The following is a 21,624-nucleotide window of genomic DNA, read 5'->3' as shown; positions in this document are numbered from 1 at the left end:
GTCTCCATGGGAGAATAGCAGCCTGCATTGCTGCGAAAGGTGGATATACACTGTACTAGTGCCGACATTGTGCATGCTCTGTTGCCTGTGTCTATGTGCCTGTGGTTCTGTCAGTGTGATCATGTGATGTATCTGACCCCAGGAATGTGTCAATAAAGTTTCCCCTTCCTGGGACAATGAATTCACGGTGTTCTTATTTCAATTTCCAGGAGTGTATAAAATATATAATATAAAATATATAAATATATAAAATATAAAAATAAAAAATATAAAAATAAATATAAATATAAAAATTAATATATATAAATAAATATATAAATAAAATAACATAATATAATAACACTTTAATATATTCCGTTGTTTACCCCAGTTATATATGGACCATGGTGCACCACAGTTGCGTCGACGCCGTTTTGGCCATGCACAGTGTAGTTTAATCACGGAGGCACGCAGACAGTTCACACACATAGCTGTTTCGCAAATTCTTCCTCCCTTGGCACGAAAGCCAGCGACCAGCACTTTTGGACGCCATATAATTCTCTCTGTTTTCGCATTACGACTGTACTCCGCATCCCTTCGACACGCTTTATTTACCCTCCACTGTTAGTGCTGCGACCTGTTTGTGAGTGCTTATTGAACGTTGACTTCGAACATGGGCGGTAGTCATATTAATGAGATTGGATCGTGTATAGAATAATGCAGTGTTTGAGAAACAGCTTGTGTAACAGTGTATCTTATTGCGTGTTGTCGTAGTTCAGTTGTACCCAATAACATGTAAGTTCAAATACTCATACAGCATTTAAAAGAAGTAAAATCTATTTAATCATATAATAACATAATATAATATATAAATATAAAAATATAAAAAACATAAAAATAAAAATATAGAATATAAAAATACACACCTGGAAATGGAAAAAAGAACACATTGACACCGGTGTGTCAGACCCACCATACTTGCTCCGGACACTGTGAGAGGGCTGTACAAGCAATGATCACACGCACGGCACAGCGGACACACCAGGAACCGCGGTGTTGGCCGTCGAATGGCGCTAGCTGCGCAGCATTTGTGCACCGCCGCCGTCAGTGTCAGCCAGTTTGCCGTGGCATACGGAGCTCCATCGCAGTCTTTAACACTGGTAGCATGCCGCGACAGCGTGGACGTGAACCGTATGTGCAGTTGACGGACTTTGACCGAGGGTGTATAGTGGGCATACGGGAGGCTGGGTGGACGTACCGCCGAATTGCTCAACACGTGGGGGGCGTGAGGTCTCCACAGTACATCGATGTTGTCGCCAGTGGTCGGCGGAAGGTGCACGTGCCCGTCGACTTGGGACCGGACCGCAGCGACGCACGGATGCACGCCGAGACCGTAGGATCCTACGCAGTGCCGTAGGGGACCGCACCGCCACTTCCCAGCAAATTAGGGACACTGTTGCTCCTGGGGTATCGGCGAGGACCATTCGCGACCGTCTCCATGAAGCTGGGCTACGGTCCCGCACACCGTTAGGCCGTCTTCAGCTCACGCCCCAACATCGTGCAGCCCACCTCCAGTGGTGTCGCGACAGGCGTGAATGGAGGGACGAATGGTGACGTGTCGTCTTCAGCGATGAGAGTCGCTTCTGCCTTGGTGCCAATGATGGTCGTATGCGTGTTTGGCGCCGTGCAGGTGAGCGCCACAATCAGGACTGCATACGACCGAGGCACACAGGGCCAACACCCGGCATCATGGTGTGGGGAGCGATCTCCTACACTGGCCGTACACCTCTGGTGATCGTCGAGGGGACAGTGAATAGTGCACGGTACATCCAAACCGTCATCGAACCCATCGTTCTACCATTCCTAGACCGGCAAGGGAACTTGCTGTTCCAACAGGACAATGCACGTCCGCATGTATCCCGTGCCACCCAACGTGCTCTAGAAGGTGTAAGTCAACTACCCTGGCCAGCAAGATCTCCGGATCTGTCCCCCATTGAGCATGTTTGGGACTGGATGAAGCGTTGTCTCACGCGGTCTGCACGTCCAGCACGAACGCTGGTCCAACTGAGGCGCCAGGTGGAAATGGCATGGGAAGCCGTTCCACAGGATTACATCCAGCATCTCTACGATCGTCTCCATGGGAGAATAGCAGCCTGCATTGCTGCGAAAGGTGGATATACACTGTACTAGTGCCGACATTGTGCATGCTCTGTTGCCTGTGTCTATGTGCCTGTGGTTCTGTCAGTGTGATCATGTGATGTATCTGACCCCAGGAATGTGTCAATAAAGTTTCCCCTTCCTGGGACAATGAATTCACGGTGTTCTTATTTCAATTTCCAGGAGTGTATAAAATATATAATATAAAATATATAAATATATAAAATATAAAAATAAAAAATATAAAAATAAATATAAATATAAAAATTAATATATATAAATAAATATATAAATAAAATAACATAATATAATAACACTTTAATATATTCCGTTGTTTACCCCAGTTATATATGGACCATGGTGCACCACAGTTGCGTCGACGCCGTTTTGGCCATGCACAGTGTAGTTTAATCACGGAGGCACGCAGACAGTTCACACACATAGCTGTTTCGCAAATTCTTCCTCCCTTGGCACGAAAGCCAGCGACCAGCACTTTTGGACGCCATATAATTCTCTCTGTTTTCGCATTACGACTGTACTCCGCATCCCTTCGACACGCTTTATTTACCCTCCACTGTTAGTGCTGCGACCTGTTTGTGAGTGCTTATTGAACGTTGACTTCGAACATGGGCGGTAGTCATATTAATGAGATTGGATCGTGTATAGAATAATGCAGTGTTTGAGAAACAGCTTGTGTAACAGTGTATCTTATTGCGTGTTGTCGTAGTTCAGTTGTACCCAATAACATGTAAGTTCAAATACTCATACAGCATTTAAAAGAAGTAAAATCTATTTAATCATATAATAACATAATATAATACATAAATATAAAAATATAAAAATATAAAAAAGATAAAAATAAAAATAAAAATATATAATATATAATATATAAATATATAAAATATAAAAAATATAAAAATATAAAAAATACAAAAATAAATATAAATATAAAAAATAAAAAATAATATATATAAATAAATATATAAATAAAATAACATAATATAATAACACTTTAATATATTCCGTAATGCATAATGAAATCTCCTAGTACCGTTAACTCAGACACACTTTATAAATTAAATTTGTACGAAACTTCCTTGCAGCGAGATCCTTTCATACGCTTTCAACCACTAAATTTCCACTCTGAATGCCAAAACATTTTGTTGACACACACCTGCAAGTGGGGATATAACCACCGTCATACAATCAGAGGAATCACATTTTACATGGAAAGATTTAGATGTTCACGTTTCCCACGGTCTCTTCGATAGTGTAACGGTAGAGAAATAATCTGAAAGTAGGTTTGTGTACCATCTGCAAAACAGCTGAGTGTGAATTGCAGAGTAACCATGTAAATATAAATGTATTTACTGCTATGGGTCCCACATTCATCGCCAGGAGAAAATCATCACCCGTGCGGAAGGGCGCCAGCACTGTGCTCTCAAAATTAGCCGGAGATCACATGAAAAGATTCTGTAGTTACAGTACAGCACCGTATGGTGTGGAATACACGGCACAAGAAACCAACGCGAGATCTCATTGTTTTGAGGACCTCCATCGCGGCCAGATGATACGCAATCCTCCATTAAGAAATCGCCTAAGCATATCAAATTAGTCTTTCCTGATTTCGAAATAGATGGATAGCACTAAAAGTGATTTTCATTTTGCCACAAAAGGTATATGGCTTCATTTTATGGCTAAAGTCGATTTCGAATAAATGGTCTAAGTTCATGTTACCATTAACAACTGGAGAACATGGTATGCTTATAGCGCTGTGTACTCTCATGGTCGTAGACACTGTGCCGTTTGGACGCTATTAGGGTGGCAAAAAGCGTGACAAAATACGTTAAATGCAGATCAGCATCACATCAGCATCTTGCATCCAGAAATCTCGTTTATTTTACATATAATGCGGACGAATTTAATTTATTGAAGTGGCGACATAGAGACACTGCTACGACTATCACAATTACTTAATGATCTTGAGTGTTATTGATTGTTGTTAAATATTTCGAATTTATGTCGTATCCTAAATTTTCCTTTGCCTCTAATGGCATCGCCGTAGACGGGACGTTCAGTCCAATTCTCCATTTGATCCGTTAATACCCTGCTAAGAGATCTGGAATTGAGCCGAAGTGGTCACCAGATTCAGACCACCACTTCTATTCTCGTAATCGTTTTTATTCAAATTACTTCCAGCAGCACAATACGAAGCTCCATAGAGCCGCTACTACACCCTCCTTCAGCAGTCTTGGCTCCTTAGACGAGTTTTGTATCCATCAATTATTCAAATCATTCTATTAACAATTTAGTTAGTAAAATTGTTGTGTTGTTCTGCATTTTCCATAAAAGATACATTGTGATAGTAATGAAAACAAAAGGTTGGGCCTAAATCTGAGCAAAATCAATAACAATAGAATAATAAGAGTTATTATGAGCAAGCTAAAGGCTCCATTTAGATAAGCCAAAATTCATGGAAAAGAGTTGGGTAATCAATCGTTGAACGATAGTATACACAACGAGATTTATCTGCTTCATTCTACAATTCAGAAATCAATTTCTGCTCCTCTCTTGAGCTATTCCGTGTTATGGGACAGCGTTCTGTACATAGGAAATATGCCAATGACTGAGGCTGCCACATTACGAGGGCTATGCGGAAAGTAAGGAACGACAGATCGCGAAATCGAAGCACAGCGAAAATAAAAACTGTTTTATTTGCAGCGGTTATCTACACCTTCCAGCTACTTCTCTTCACAGTCGCCGCTCAGACTTAGACATCTGTCGTAGCGTTGCACGAACTTCTCAATTCCCTCGCTATAGAAGACAGCCGCCAGTGCTTTTCGACAATTTTCTGCTCTGGACTGCAGCTCGTTGTCTGTGTCAAAACATTGTCTTCATAGCCAGCAGTTCATCTGAGCAAAGATGAATCTCAGGGGTAGCCAATTACGGGCTGTATTGTGGGTGATCAAACACTTCCCATCGAAAACGCTGCAGGAGCATCTTCATTGCCCCTGCAGAGTGCGGCCGAGAATTGTCGTGTAGAACATGACAGTTATGTTATGTGGATTGCATAGCTTCAGGCGAAATCGTTCGCCAGGCCCTCGTACTTGGCGGGAGACGCTAATTTCTAGCCATCTTTACGTTCCCACTGTGAGCTCAGAACTGAAAAGAGCGACATGATTCGATCGACCGGCTTTTTACACTATCTTTCAATTGATTTATAGATGATGCAGCAGTTAAAACACTGACAGGCCCACCGTATTTAGGTTTCCTGTGGCCTACCTAAATCGGTTAAGACTAATCACCAAATGGTTTCCTTCAAAAGACCGTTACCGATGTCCTTTCCCACCGTTCCCCATGCTGTTTCTAACTAACTCGTCGTCGATGGGACGTTGAACCATAGTTTTCTTTTCCTGCTTTCAGTTATTTAATGTGGGTGAGTGGACAAAAAGTAGGATGGGATCGAGTGGAGTCAACAAATTTCAGGTGCCAGAGGCGATCATGCACCTCCGACGTACTCGATTGATGGCAAGACTTGGCGCTTGTAACACCGGTGCTGTGTCAGAGAACAGCTGGAAAAGATGCAATACTACCTCTGCCGTGTGTCGGCGCCACTGTGAGCTTACTCATCTTGACTTAACAAAGACCAGCGATTGTGTCACCTAGTGCCAAAAAGTAGCCAGTGGAGCTTCAACAAATACGGTAAAAATGATCCTGAAGTCAGTATGCTATGTAAACATGCGTTATTTGACAGGACTAGACAGACGTTTCCCAAATGCACATATTTATCTGTTACGTATTGTATCCTTGCAAAGACCATCACAGTGGGCCCTTGGTTGTCAGTTAGCAGTAGAGACGTTACTGGAAATAGTGCTCATGCCACCATGATCTTTAAAGACATAGTTCGCATGTTTTCGTCAGTGTATTATCCTTTGTAGTTCCCGTCACACGAATGGAAGCTCACTCAAGAGAGTAAGTGCATCCATTAACGCAAGTAATTCATTGTCCTTTGTCCTGACTACTCGGCTATCAAGTATGACATACAAGTAAAAGGAATTTCTCCCTCAACAGCAGTGAGGTCAGTAACTGCGACTGGCTCCAGCTCTCCTCCGTTCATAGCTGAAAGCGCGGAGCGAGGAGACTGTACATGGTCGACTATTTCTCGCTTCAGTTCCCTTCTACGCTGTATTTTCCACATTTCATGGTGTACCCTGAATATTCTCGTAGTGGAAGTGTCCATTTAGAGCGGTTCACACATTTCATTTTCCAACACGACTACAAGGTAATAATACGAAATAGGTAATAGTATTTCTGGTGATAGGTGGTCCCGCCTTTCCCATGGGTTTCATGGAAGACTAACTACTGGATCCTTCTCTCTAGCCTTTGTACCTCCATCTTGCGGCTCTAGAATATCTTCCACGGCGCTAAACGTGCCTTCAAATCGTCTTATTTTCCTATAGTGTATTCGCCCTGCCCTTCTACGTTGGATACTGAAATTTGATCAACAAACACACACAAGGAGCGTCTCCCCTTTGCCAATTAACTGATCTCTACACAAATAAAATTTTACAAAAGCCCCCATATTTCAGTGATCGATATAGATTTTCCACAAATTTAAGGTTTGATAAAACATATGACTGCTAGGTTTAAGACCAATAAGGCAGAAAGATATACCCACGTATCCCGGTTAAATTTAACTTTTCAACACTAGTGTGTATAAATATTCATTTATTGAACAGGATGGCAGAAACAGTACAGAAAATGGCAATGTCACAATACTTTTGTTATAAAATAGCAGTTAAACATGCAACTAGGAAATACGTGAAACAATAGGCACATGTTTCGATAAAAATTCTATGGAAGTCGTAGATACCCATCACAGCAATACAGTTAAAGGAGGGTAGAATTACTCCTGGCTGCTGCACATTTATGGCATTGGCCTCACATACTCTGTGAGTAGCTGACACCGTCTCTCAACAAAAACTGAGTGGCGGTTGGAAGGAATCCGGCGTGCCTGTTGATGGCTTGCATTTCGATTCCCTATACATTCCAGATACTTCAAGATCCTGATTGCTTGTTGCCCAGTTAATGCGAGGAATATCTTCAGCAGCAAGTGAGAGCTCCAAGAGGACATCCACTGCCGTCCACGAAAAGAAATTGGCAACCAGCTGTGTATGTGAAAAGTCGAATATACCGTTGCCGTATCTCATATTGTAGAGCCATCTGTTAATTGACTGGATGTATATACAGGCTGTTTAAAAAAAGTGCTGAATACTTTGAGAGGTGCTAGTACTCATAGAAACAAGGAAAATAAGTCCACTAAACATATGTCCGGAAACGCATACTTTCCACAGATAAACACGTGTTTATAGGAATGGGTGCGCGACGCTTGGTTGCGTATTTTGGCACAGTTGTTGCACTGGCGCTCCGTCAAGTGTGTAGGTAGCGTATTATGATATCCTACTCATAGCACTCTACGTACCATTAGGTGGTATGCAGTCAGTTTTGTGGTTCGAGACGTGTTGTAGGCTACGTTAGTTTTCGTCGTGTTTGTGTGCCTCACTCTTTTATCTAGAGGGTACTTCATGAACAATTGCTGTACACATATCATCCACAGGGTCATCACGGCAGACGGCGGTTCTGTCAATGGCTTTCGTAGAAGTGTGTCGCAGATCCATTGTTCACATCCAAGATTTTATTTACCCGTAAGGCAGGATTCACGAGAGACGGTGTTGTGACTTTCCATAACCAGCATGTATGGGCAGATGTAAATCCCCAAGTAATTCAGGAAAGAGGGCATCAACACCGATTCTCAGTCAACGCAAGGGCAGGCGTACTTGGCGATAGACTAATAGGGCCATACGTAGTGCCACAAAGTTAACTGGGGAGTATTATTTGGAGTTTCTCATTAATGTATTATCTAAACTTGCTGGAGGCTGTGCCATTGCAGCAACGAATACAAGTGCAGTTCATCTATGATGGCGCACCAGCACACTTTCGTCTCAATACGCGAACATCTGAGGGGGTGTGGGGGGTCCACACTGTAACACTGCATGAGTATGTCCTATATATTCGGATCTACTTTGCGTCACGTGAGTGTAGGGGAATCGAAACCAGTATTATTTGGAGTGACCGAATTCATTTCTGAATTTTATTGATTATTTAGAGAGTAAAGGATTTAATTATGTAATATATTTAATAGGTAATGAGTTTTAATGAGATAGATATAAATATGTTTTGACATAGCAAATAACCTTGTTGCATTATGCATGATATGTTTTCTCTTTGTAAGAACAAAAACTTTCGTGTTGCTCGAGTGCGCGATCAGGTAGTCATCGAGTGTGGATCTGCTGTAACTTGCATGAATGGGCATACCATTGTTAATTTACAGCGCCGGCCGGAGTGGCCGTGCGGTTCTAGGCGCTACAGTCTGGAACCGAGCGACCGCTACGGTCGCAGGTTCGAATCCTGCCTCGGGCATGGATGTGTGTTATATCCTTAGGTTAGTTAGGTTTAATTAGTTCTAAGTTCTAGGCGACTGATGACCACAGAAGTTAAGTAGCATAGTTCTCAGAGCCATTTGAACCATTTGTTAATTTACAACCCGCAGTTGATTTAAAAATTATTCTAGGGAACCATGGCCCGATTTCGACGCAAACAAATTGCGCGTGAATTCTCAAATATCGGTGCGGAGTTTAAGATACGCGGCTGGATATCGGGTGTTATTGTCGCGTGTGTGATTCAGTAACATTAACCGCAATTTAAGGATATTTGCTTGATAATAACTATCAAAGACTTACATGAGCGTCATAGTAATCGTCTTGATGCTTAAAGCAGACGAGAAGCGGTTTGCTGCCTTTATACGACAGATATCAATCATTGCATAGTCAGCTTGTTGATACTTTGCTTAGCAACTCATAAACAGACAGTGATAGAATAACTGAAACAATCTTTTAACTGTCAGTGACCACTACACACACATCAGAAACTAATTACTCTAACTGTGACTGACTTCTGGATTGGATGAGTCTTTTTTTTTATTTCAGCTAATTGGTATTAATAAACTTCTTTCGAGGTTGAAACTTCATCAATGGTGAAATGTTCGTACTTCAGTCTTCAGTCTTCTCAAACCAGAGGCACGAGTGACGCTCCCTCACAGCATTACGATATCGTGAACCACCACACACATACGACTCCTTCTCACTACATTTCTGCATTGAAAACCCTGGGATATAGCCGCGGTACGAAGAAGGGAGAAAGAAGAGGAAAGAACAGCAAAAGAAACGGAGCAAAGAGAGAAGAGGAGGTCACAACACATTGGCCTGCTCGTTCCCCAAACATCAGTCCCCTAGACCTTTGGTTATGGGGACACTCGAAGGAATCGTTCTATCCCACGCCAATCAACGATGTGCGGACACTACAGGGTCGCGTCTTCAATGCGTTCCAACAGGGACAACAACACCCGGGTATACATGAAAGGGTGCAGAGGGCAGGGAGGTTCATTGTCATGAAAGGACGCCGCGTTGAACATCTCCTGTGAACACCTGTTTATCACAGGAAGTATGCATTTCAGGACGTTTAATGGATTTATTTTTCTTCTTTTGATAATCATTACTACTTTTCAAAGTATTCGCCACTTATTTTGAACACCCTGTCTATAATTTCCTTCAAAACTGAATAAGGTCGAAATTAACAGAATCCAGTCTGACTAATCTCCCTTGTGGTTTTACAGCCTCCCATAATTACATAGTGCAACATAACCTTGTTTCATCTGATATCTCCCAGATTAACAAGACAGAGACTCAGATTTATGCTCTCATGTACAAAGTTGTTATACTTAGTCGAAATGACCGCGCAACACCACAACACCACAAAATAAGTGGTTAAAATGTCTAGAAGCGACTTACCCTATCTGACCTGGAAATAAGTTACTGATTCAAAAAGTGTTTCTTTTTGAGCAGTCAATATGAACAGAAACTGTTTTTTGATTGAAAAAGCTGTCTGTCTGCTCGCAAGGACAACAACAAACACACTGCAGCTGGCTCCTATACTCCAAGTGTCTTTTCCTCGTTTCGAAGCCAGCCTCTCCAAGTGTGGTGACCACGCTCTAGCTACTCATTGGCTAAGTCAAACTCGCTAGAAAGACCCCAGGCAAAGACATAAATGTAACTTACGTAGCAGAGAAAATACAAAAATCGATCACAGTTCTACTGATACAAAACCTAAAGTGCGTGGCAGTAATCGACATGTAAATAAATGAAACATTAAAAATGACTGATTAGAGCTGACTCGTTTAAATTTCTATTCCTACATTTACATCTATAGTTTGCGAATCGAATTGTGTGGTAGAAGGTATTTTTTGTTGTAGCTTATATTAAGAATTTCTTCGTGTTCCATTCGCAACGAGAGCGGTGCCGCAGTGGTTAGCACATTGGGCTCTCATTCGGGAGGACGACGCTTTACATCAAAGTCAGACAATCCTGATTAATGTTTTCTGTAAAATTTCTAAATCACTCTGAACAAATGCCGGGATGGTGCGTTAGAAAGGGCACGGCCGATTTCCTTCCCCATATCTGAAGCCACGCGAGCTTGTTTCTAATGATCTCGATGTCCACTGCACATTCCGCACTAATCTTCCCTCTGCTACATTCGCTGATGTAGCCTGAGATAAGCGTATGCTTGCGTGCCTCTGTGTGTGCTGTTACCTGCACCATCACTGCGGTATAGATGCGTAGTGAGCTGAACAATATTCGTAATTTCTACGCTGAACTGCGGGCCTTCAAATTTCCTAAGAAAGTGCTCGTTACATGTGCAACGACTTTCTTCGACTGCCTGCCCGTTCAGATTTTCAGACATCGCTGTTAGAGCATCTCGCTAGTCAAAGAAGCATGTGACAATTTGCTAGATATCTCCTGTTATTGCCTGCTGGTGTGGCCGAGCGGTTCTAAGCGCTTCCGCTACTGTCCTAGGTTCGAATCCTGCCTCGGGCATGGATGTGTGTGATGTCCTTAAGTTAGTTAGGATTAAGTAGTTCTAAGTTCTAGGGGACTGATGACCTCAGATATCAACTCCCATAGTGCTCAGAGCCATTTGAACCATCTCCTGTTATTCCGGCGTGATGTTGGTTCTACACGTTTTCGAGGTACCCATGTGTGGGCAGTACAAGTGGTTTGCAATCTGTTTTGTTGAAAAATTACAGTTTACCAGTATTCTAACAAATCATCGTAGCGTAACGTTTGTTGTACCTACAACTCAGCTTCATATCTCTATATATTGTTCATTCCAAATAATTGTACGATATGACTGACTATTTATGGCTCATTAATCCATTATACAACGGATACGACACTTGTACGTCTCCTGATGTGCATGTCTTCATTTCTATACGTTAAGGGCAAAGTGTCAATGTTTGTATCAGCCTGAAATTTTGTCGATTTATGATTAGATATTATCACAGTTTTTAGCGGGTAAAATTCCCTCGTCGGTAACTGCTCCATCTGTGAAAAGCCTGAGATTGCAGCTAATACTCTCTACTATGTCATTACAGTATATCATCAACAAGGACTACCCTAATACATTCCCCCGGGGTACACCAACTACCATTCGAGTCTCTGTAAATTACTTTCCATAGAGGATGACTTGAAGTGTCTAACCTGTCAAGAAGTTATCGAATAGTGATAGGTGCGCAGTTTCCTTAGAAGGCTTCGCTATGGCAAATTTGTGTTAGTAGTATTCTTCCGTATTACCAGGAAGATGTGAATCTTCGTACAGGAATGCCTATCGAGATCATTCTATAAACTGATGAATACGTTTCTCCAATCAATCGTGTTCCTGTGTCGGTGCTTTGATTTCTGCACGAACGATCCCGTCATTTCATTGCCTTAGAGGGAACACACTTTTTGCTGGAGGCCTGGCATACATACCAACTATTGGTTTTCTTCCTTATGCGGTCTGCCTAGAAAGTGGCAACTGAACTCTGATGGCAGCTACCTTGCAAATATTCTTGTATTCTGTCGTGATTTAAGGGTACTCTTGGTAAAGCTTGTATTAGCTGACATCGGACATTTACTGTACTGCAAAGCCGTTACCAAACCGCGAAATGAAGTTTCCTCACTATGAACGTGATGGGTGTGTGTGCTTCCTCAAGCTGTTCCAGGATTATAGCCTGCAAAATGGCACCCACTACATGTGTCTGCGTCATCACACTGTATACAACAGTTTACAATGAATGTGGGAACGTTAAGGGGATGTTATTCATCTAGTGCACTATCTTCACTACCTTTGATTTATGTGCATATAAGAAGAAATAAAGAATACCCCATTCCTCTTAGGGCCTAAGTTGGTAAATGATAAACTACACGCTGAGGTAACAAAAGCCTTGGGATACCGCCTGATATCGTGTCGGACCTACTTTTTCCTGGCGTAGTACAGCAGCTCGACGTGGAGCAGGAATATTGAGCCATTCTGCCTCTATAGCCGTCCATAACTGCGAAGTTGTTATTGGTGCAGGATTTTGTGCGGGAAATGACCTCTCGATTATGTTCCATTAATATTTTATAGGATTCGTGTCGAGCGATATGGGTGCCCAAATCATTCGCTCGAACAGTCCATAATGTTCTTCAAACCAAACACGAAGAGTTGTGGCCTGGAGACATAGCGCATTGTCACCCATAAAAATTCAGTCCATATTTAAAAACATGAAGTCCGTGAATCGATGAAAAAGGTCTGGAAGTAGCAGAATGTAAACATTTCCAGTCAATGTTGGGTTCAGTTGGAGCAGAGGACCCGGTCCATTCCGTGTTAACAAAGGCCACACCATTATGAAGCCACCACCAGCTTGCACAATGCCTTGTTGACAACCTGGGTCCATGGCTTCGTCAGGACTCGTACGACCAGGCCACATTTCCAGTCGTCTAGGGTACAACCAATATGGTTACGAGCCCAGAAGAGACCTGCAGGCGATGTTGTGCTCTTAGCAAAGGCACTCGTGTCGATCGTCACCGGCGGTACCCCACTGACGCCCAATTTCGCCACACTGTCCTATCGGATACGTTCGTCGTACGTCCCACATTGACGGATCTTTAAGGGAGTGTTGCCTGTCTGTTAGCAATGACAACTCTACACAAACGCCGCTGCTATCGGTCGTAAAGTGAATGCCGTTGGCTATTGCGATGTCCATGGTGATAGATAATGCCTGAAATTCGGTATTCTCGGCACAGTATTGACACGGTGGATCATGGAATACTAAAATAGCCAACGATTTCCGAAATGGAATGTCCCGTGCGTCTAGCTCAAACTATCATTTCGCGTTCAAAGTCTGCCAGTTACCGTCGTGAGGCCATAATGACGTCGGAAACCTTTTTACACGAATCACACGAGTTCAAATGACAGCTCTGCCTATGCACTACCTTGTGTACGCAATACTACTGCCATCTTTATGTGTGCATATCATTATACCATGAATTTTGTCAGCTCAGGGTATATCCTAAGGCTGTCATTCACCCATTCTTTAACTTTTGGCAATGATTTGTTAAAGTGAAGAACATGAAGTTATCGCCTGGATCGAATTAAGTATGATTGCTACTGGTTCCCCTGAATAAATTAGTTAAAAGGTCGCAGGCAGACACGTGCTTATCGCCTACAAGAAGACCATGGCTAGTACAGCACTATGGTATCCAAACCAGCCTTCCGGTTAAGGACAACTTTTTATTTTTATGCATTTCCTGTCTGTGGGGAAACCTCGCGGTCATTTAGACTGATAGCTGATTTTCAAATTTCCATTTTCCTGTTTTGTCAACTGTGCTTAACATGTTGATCAATTGGAAATGAATATGCACAGGTATTACAAAAAAGCTTTGAGGACAGCGTACAGTGTCGGCCTGTGTGTCACTACACATGATGCAGCTATCGTATGGCACAGATTAGTGTATTCCATGTGTTATTAATCAGGAAATTGCCATCATGAGACCTTGAAGACTGGAGTATTACTTTGAAGCTACTACAGTCTTTGTAAAATCCCAGAGTATTAGAGTGCTGCAGTGTTCGGCTACTTAAAGCTTACTGGGCTGAAAAAACGCATATTTATTAGGTGTAACAGCCCCTAACAGCGAGAGTAATTTGAGTGTTCATAAGATTCTCGCAACACCTGATGGAGACTGAACGGCTGTCTGACGAAATATCGTACGCTTTTAGTAACCCCATCCGAGTGGTAACCTGAGAAGAATTTAAACGATTATTACACTAAGAAAACATTAAAGTTCACATTAGTTCCCAGCACCGAGCACCTGCTTACGAGCCACACATCTTGCTGATAAATGCTTGTCGCTGCGTCACCTGGTGTATGGAACGATGCCAAAGGACCCTGAAACTGTAGAAAGACGCTCTCTGTGTCTATTAATCGCGGTAAAATACCACGTGATATGGCGATAGGAAAGGTAGAGGTTCGAGCAAGTCCGCTGAACTTCATTTACCAAATTTTCTTGTGCTTACAGTCCATTTTGTTGCTGGGGTTGTGTATTCGGGAGCGCGACCAAATGCTGGACGATTTTTTTCGTCTAGGAACAGTCCACCCAATTTCTAGACGAGTGTAATACTGATGCCTGTCTTAAATTCGCGTGTTTGTTATTTAAAACGGTAGCCAGTGTACGCGTTCCAGATGTCAACAACATGTAACGTAAGTGGAATTCAAACTGTGTCAACGTCTAACAGCGCTTGGACAATAAATGTTTGTAGTCCATTACGCGCTCTTTCCTTTACGAGGTGCTTACCATGGCTGTCGTAACCAGTCTGAATCACACGTGTAAGAAGTGTTAAAAAACCATTCGTCAATCGATTAGTTTTGCGTTGCAATAGGAAAATTTATCTGAGTTTCCATTCCCATGTCTACGACAGATAAATGGTATGAATAAAAATGTACCTCCGTTAGCGTCCGTTTAAAATTACGCATCCAGAAGGAACCATTCGCACACATACTACAAAGTCGAAGTGTATGTAGAACACTATACCGCCAATAAAAGATTAAGACTTCGTATAGATGCCATGCTCATAGACATAGGCCTCTCTTAGGTGAACGGGAATGCTACAAATACATCAGGCTCAATAACTGGGTAACCATATAACCGAAAGGAACTGTTAAATAGAATTAAGTTACACAGAATTTTCGAAGGCTACAGAGAACAGAGAAACACCAATTCTGAAGCAGGAAAAAAAACGGACAGTCTGATCGAAATCTGAAGAGTAGATTTGCACTATTCCGAATAGACACAATCTGGATTTTGCCTTCCCCGCTACTAGTTTTATGGGGTCGATTCATCTTAAACCTCTCAAGACAGAAACTCGCAGAGACCTGATATTATTGCTGAAAACTTTATTCGTGCATAAAGAAAATCATTAAAAAGGTAGGTCTGCTGCTTTGTGTTTGGCAAAGAGGTAACGAACCAAGCCTCAAATTTTTGGTAAGGCAGAGCCAACCGGAAACGCCAACACAAAATGAGCAGGTAATAAGGAGTTATATGGAGACAAGCAGTATCCCAACATTACTAACCTAGACTTCTTCCTCTGAGGGAATTTAAATATAAAAATGCCAGAACTTAGGGTTGGTAATCACTGGAGGATTATGATCGTCGATCGAACTGTCTGTAACGCAAACTTATCATGACTTTCATCATTACTGAAAACAAAAACCGATAGGATCACGTCAGTGAGACTTAAGTTGGGAGCTTGCCACATTGTGGTTTTCTTATGGTACTGATAAATACTTGTAATCTATTATACAAAACCAGCACATGTGCTTTCAGTCTCCATACACACAGCATAATTTACAGATCGGAGGTAGTTTACAAGAATGAGGTAGTGGACACACTGTCCAGGTCAGGAATATTCAGAAGAGATGCGATTCCGACTACACAGTGCGACCTACGACGGCCTGCTGAAAAGTAATGCTTCCGACCTTTTTATTCTGTTCTCAATATCGGTTGACGTATTGCGTATGATGCACTTTCGCACTATGCTGAAGCAAGCTGCAACCCGCTGCCATAGCGGCGTGTAACGAAACTATGTCGATGCGTGAGAAACAGATCCACAGAAAACTGAAGGCACATATTCTAATAGTCCGTCCACATGTGGAGCCCTCTCTCATTCAGAACAGTGCGAGACCACGCAAGAGCGCTGCGACATTTGCAGCAATCTGACACCTTTGGTTCACTGTCACCGATCATTCTTCATAATGTCCCAACTTGGTCCCACCTCATTTTCACATCTTTGCAAAACTTAATGAACACCATAGAGGACTTTTTGATGCTGATGAAGCGATGCAAGCAGAGGTGAGTCAGCGACTCTGTCAACAAAGTCCAAAATTCAACAGTGACTGTGTCAAAAAATTCATCTCCCGTTGTGAGAAGTATTTTCGTCGACAGGGTGTTATATATTTGAGAAATAAATATATAATCATGAAGAATAAAGATGTATAATGTTAATAAAGTATGTTTTATTTTGAAAAAGCTTTAAGAGGTTTCTTATACAAAATTTTGAGGCACTACTTTTCAGCTCGCCGTCGTACAAACAAACTGTTGGAAAGGCACCCTATCTTCAAAATCGAGATGGATGCTCCATCAGCGCAACGGTTCAGATGAATAGCCCTATCCCTGCCGATCGCTTGTGGTCTCAGAAATAGGTCCATGTGAGGAAGAATTAAGTAATAGCCGCAAAAACTAATAATGCTCGAAAAACAGATAATCCCAAGAAATTAGCAGAATGGTTCTACGTTGTTGTTGTTGTTGTTGTCTTCAGTCCTGAGACTGGTTTGATGCAGCTCTCCATGCTACTCTATCCTGTGCAAGCTGCTTCATCTCCCAGTACCTACTGCAACCTACATCCTTCTGAATCTGCTTAGTGTACTTATCTCTCGGTCTCCCTCTACGATTTTTACCCTCCACGCTGCCCTCCAACGCTAAATTTGTGATCCCTTGATGCCTCAAAACATGTCCTACCAACCGATCCCTTCTTCTAGTCAAGTTGTGCCACAAACTTCTCTTCTCCCCAATCCTATGCAATACCTCCTCATTAGTTACGTGATCTATCCACCTTATCTTCAGTATTCTTCTGTAGCACCACATTTCGAAAGCTTCTATTCTCTTCTTGTCCAAACTAGTTATTGTCCATGTTTCACTTCCATACATGGCTACACTCCAAACAAATACTTTCAGAAACGACTTCCTGATACATAAATCTATATTCGATGTTAACAAATTTCTCTTCTTCAGAAACGCTTTCCTTGCCATTGCTAGTCTACATTTTATATCCTCTCTACTTCGACCATCATCAGTTATTTTACTTCCTAAATAGCAAAACTCCTTTACTACTTGAAGTGTCTCATTTCCTAATCTAATTCCCTCAGCATCACCCGATTTAATTTGACTACATTCCATTATCCTCGTTTTGCTTTTGTTGATGTTCATCTTATATCCTCCTTTCAAGACACTGTCCATTCCGTTCAACTGCTCTTCCAAGTCCTTTGCCGTCTCTGACAGAATTACAATGTCATCGGCGAACCTCAAAGTTTTTACTTCGTCTCCATGAATTTTAATACCTACTCCAAATTTTTCTTTTGTTTCCTTTACTGCTTGCTCAATATACAGATTGAATAACATCGGGGAGAGGCTACAACCCTGTCTCACTCCTTTCCCAACCACTGCTTCCCTTTCATGCCCCTCGACTCTTATGACTGCCATCTGGTTTCTGTACAAATTGTAAATAGCCTTTCGCTCCCTGTATTTTACCCCTGCCACCTTTAGAATTTGAAAAAGAGTATTCCAGTCAACATTGTCAAAAGCTTTCTCTAAGTCTACAAATGCTAGAAACGTAGGTTTGCCTTTCCTTAATCTTTCTTCTAAGATAAGTCGTAAGGTCAGTATTGCCTCACGTGTTCCAACATTTCGACGGAATCCAAACTGATCCTCCCCGAGGTCCGCATCTACCAGTTTTTCCATTCGTCTGTAAAGAATTCGCGTTAGTATTTTGCAGCTGTGACTTATTAAACTAATAGTTCGGTAATTTTCACATCTGTCAGCACCTGCTTTCTTTGGGATTGGAATTATTATATTCTTCTTGAAGTCTGAGGGTATTTCGCCTGTCTCATACATCTTGCTCACCAGCTGGTAGAGTTTTGTCATGACTGGCTCTCCCAAGGCCGTCAGTAGTTCTAATGGAATGTTGTCTACTCCGGGGGCCTTGTTTCGACTCAGGTCTTTCAGTGCTCTGTCAAACTCTTCACGCAGTATCGTATCTCCCATTTCGTCTTCATCTACATCCTCTTCCATTTCCATAATATTGTCCTCAAGTACATCACCCTTGTATAAACCTTCTATATACTCCTTCCACCTTTCTGCCTTCCCTTCTTTGCTTAGAACTGGGTTGCCATCTGAGCTCTTGATATTCATACACGTGGTTCTCTTCTCTCCAAAGGTCTCTTTAATTTTCCTGTAGGCAGTATCTATCTTACCCCTAGTGAGATAAGCTTCTACATCCTTACATTTGTCCTCTAGCCATCCCTGTTTAGCCATTTTGCACTTCCTGTCGATCTCATTTTTGAGACGTCTGTATTCCTTTTTGCCTGCTTCATTTACTGCATTTTTATATTTTCTCCTTTCATCAATTAAATTCAATATTTCTTCTGTTACCCAAGGATTTCTAGCAGCCCTCGTCTATTTACCTACTTTATCCTCTGCTGCCTTCACTACTTCATCCCTCAGAGCTACCCATTCTTCTTCTACGGTATTTCTTTCCCCTATTCCTGTCAATTGACCCCTTATGCTCTCCCTGAAACTCTGTACAACCTCTGATTCTTTCAGTTTATCCAGGTCCCATCTCCTTAATTTCCCACATTTTTGGTTCTACGTATGGGTATTCATTAAGCGGAAAGTACCGCTATGAAATACACTAAGTTAATATTCACTCAATATTCGACGAACAGTGCACTTTTTTTCAATTAAAGTACATGTAGACTGTTGGATTCAAGACCATCTTCCACAGCAAACTCAATTTCGCAAGTATTACTGCACAAATTACTGTAAACGAAAAAATGCGACATGAATTTCTACAATGCACGAGAATGGGGCATGAATTTCTGCAATGCATCAGATTAAGGGAAAAACTGCCTACTTTCAGCTGAAGCCTGCCGACTGGAAGTAAACAGCAAATTTCTGCAAAGAAACAATATTACAAGTGGCGGAAATTGACAAATAAAAACCTCAGTAACTTAGGGCGCAGTCATCATCAACCAACTGTACGCGATGCACTGAATTAAACAGGTATACTTTACTAGGGGATCCTGCCTTGCATGCAACATTACTAACACGTGGTGGGCATAATAATCATTACAAAGCATGAAAACCCGAATTCTAAGGATACAAGGTTCTTAGTGATTAGTATTGAAATATGAGCGCACAGTTCTACAAATGTACCGAAACAACGACGTAGGGAACGTCATGTTGAAATGAAAATGTTTACATAACACTATCAATCGCACAAAATATTCCAATGACTGATGCTTAAGATTATTGGAGAGAAAGATTGTTACTAGGAAACACGAGCTGCATGTGTCCTAAGAGCGCTCACGACCGGTTATACGAGTCGCGAGATAAGTCGCTGTGGGCAGACGGGTCAGGTATTTTATTAAATCGCTGAAGGAAAAAGCTGCTTGTTAAGTCCTACAAAATGGTGAACTTCTCGGCCACACTACAGTATACCTAAAAGTTGGTATTATGGTTTTAGGGAATCGTTGTCTCACAAACTACTGGAAGCAAACAAGTGCATTAGGGGGTACACAAAAAACTACTGTACCTGACTGAAAATTCTCTGATAGTCACGTAGTGCAAGAGCACCATCCGAGTGGCTTTCTCATGCATACACATCAAGGGTACGTATTGGTAGAATCGTTATTTTGCTACAAGGAGGTGCTACGTATTTTGCAAAGGACGTGATTACTGTGCAGGTTCTGGAGGCTTTATAAACACTATATAGTTGATGAAACAGGAAATGCAGCAGCCACGTTTCAACCTGTCAGTAATGAATTCCTGTTTTCCGTGGGGTATGAAGACAGTCGTCCTGACGTGACGACTGTAAAAACTCATCTGAAAGAGAATTAATATGGAGAGCACATAACTATCTCTGATACCCTCAAAGGATACACATTTGTTTTAAGATCACTGGTCACAAAATTCTGTGTGACAACTGGTGCCTGAACGAAGAGGTAATCGTTAAAACTGTTGTGTATATCGTTTTAGAAGATATTCGCCCACAAATTTTCATCACTTATGCTTAACGGTCAACTAATAATTTTTTGGAACGTTCCTCAAGCATTACATCTCATACTTCTTTCTATTATGTTGACAAATAAGCGGGTTTCGCTATATCCATGGGAAATATTCTTTTCCTTCATGCTGGAAGCGGGTGTAACGTTACTTCGACAGTCTTTGGACACAGGAGGAAGAAAGTCAACAGCATTCTAGAAAGAAACCCCTCCCTGTTTGACTTCTTGATTTCAAACAGAGAGACACAACAGAACGCTAAATTTTTGAACCAACGGAAAAGTTTCTTGTGTCACTGTATAGTAGAGACATGAAGAGAGGTAAAATGGATGATTTTGGCTAGCTAAAATTCTCAAAATCTGCGGCAAAATCCGAATTTTAACTTAACAGATAGCCGCCGACTCGAGACGCCGCTCAGCAGCATTCCTTTCAAGTCTACTCGTGGGTGGGTAACGAAAAGATTCTATCACTGTGTGTCTGGATGTTAACAAGAGGAGCGGTGATATCCGTAAAAACAACGAAAATTGCAGATCCAGACTATTTACTGAAGATCTTTTCTTGAAAATTTACGGAAGCACAGTATGACACACCTCCCTTGTTTTAGCAATAACAGATTTACGTTTATAGTTCACGTTGACATTGCGTAAAAACATGCACTATTTAGCACGCAACTTAAGTTCAGGTGCCAGAAAGATGTCATCAAAAATTGTAAAAACTTCACTTAGCTTAACATGGCGTCAGTGTCTAGAGGAGTTGAAATGTGGCGTAATATCTTGTTTCAGGTCCAGGGTGATGAACGACACAGTTTGGCGTTAATAGCTGTTCTGTCAGAAAATGTAGTTTATTTATGTTTCCACATAAAATTTCACACTTAGTTTCACATTTCCACATGAAAGTCTCACCACGTAAATCACAGAACTCTTTCTTTGTCTATCTGGGACGCACATTGCAAAGAGCTTTTCAGACGTTAACTCAATGCACATGAAAACCAGCCGGACGCACTTAGCGTTTGCGAACGACAGTATATAATCAGGTGTTTTCTCTTTAAGCCTCTACAACTACCGATGAATCAACACTACGTTTCATCAAATTTAGTTTATTGAGCGCTCCTTAGGAGACGTATTTATGTGCAGATATTTAGTAATAACAGCTGATAACAAAGATTAAAATATTTGAATATATT

The sequence above is a fragment of the Schistocerca gregaria genome, chromosome X (genome assembly GCF_023897955.1).
Source record: "Schistocerca gregaria isolate iqSchGreg1 chromosome X, iqSchGreg1.2, whole genome shotgun sequence".
Classification (NCBI taxonomy): domain Eukaryota; kingdom Metazoa; phylum Arthropoda; class Insecta; order Orthoptera; family Acrididae; genus Schistocerca; species Schistocerca gregaria.
Note: the sequence above shows the minus strand (reverse complement) of the source record.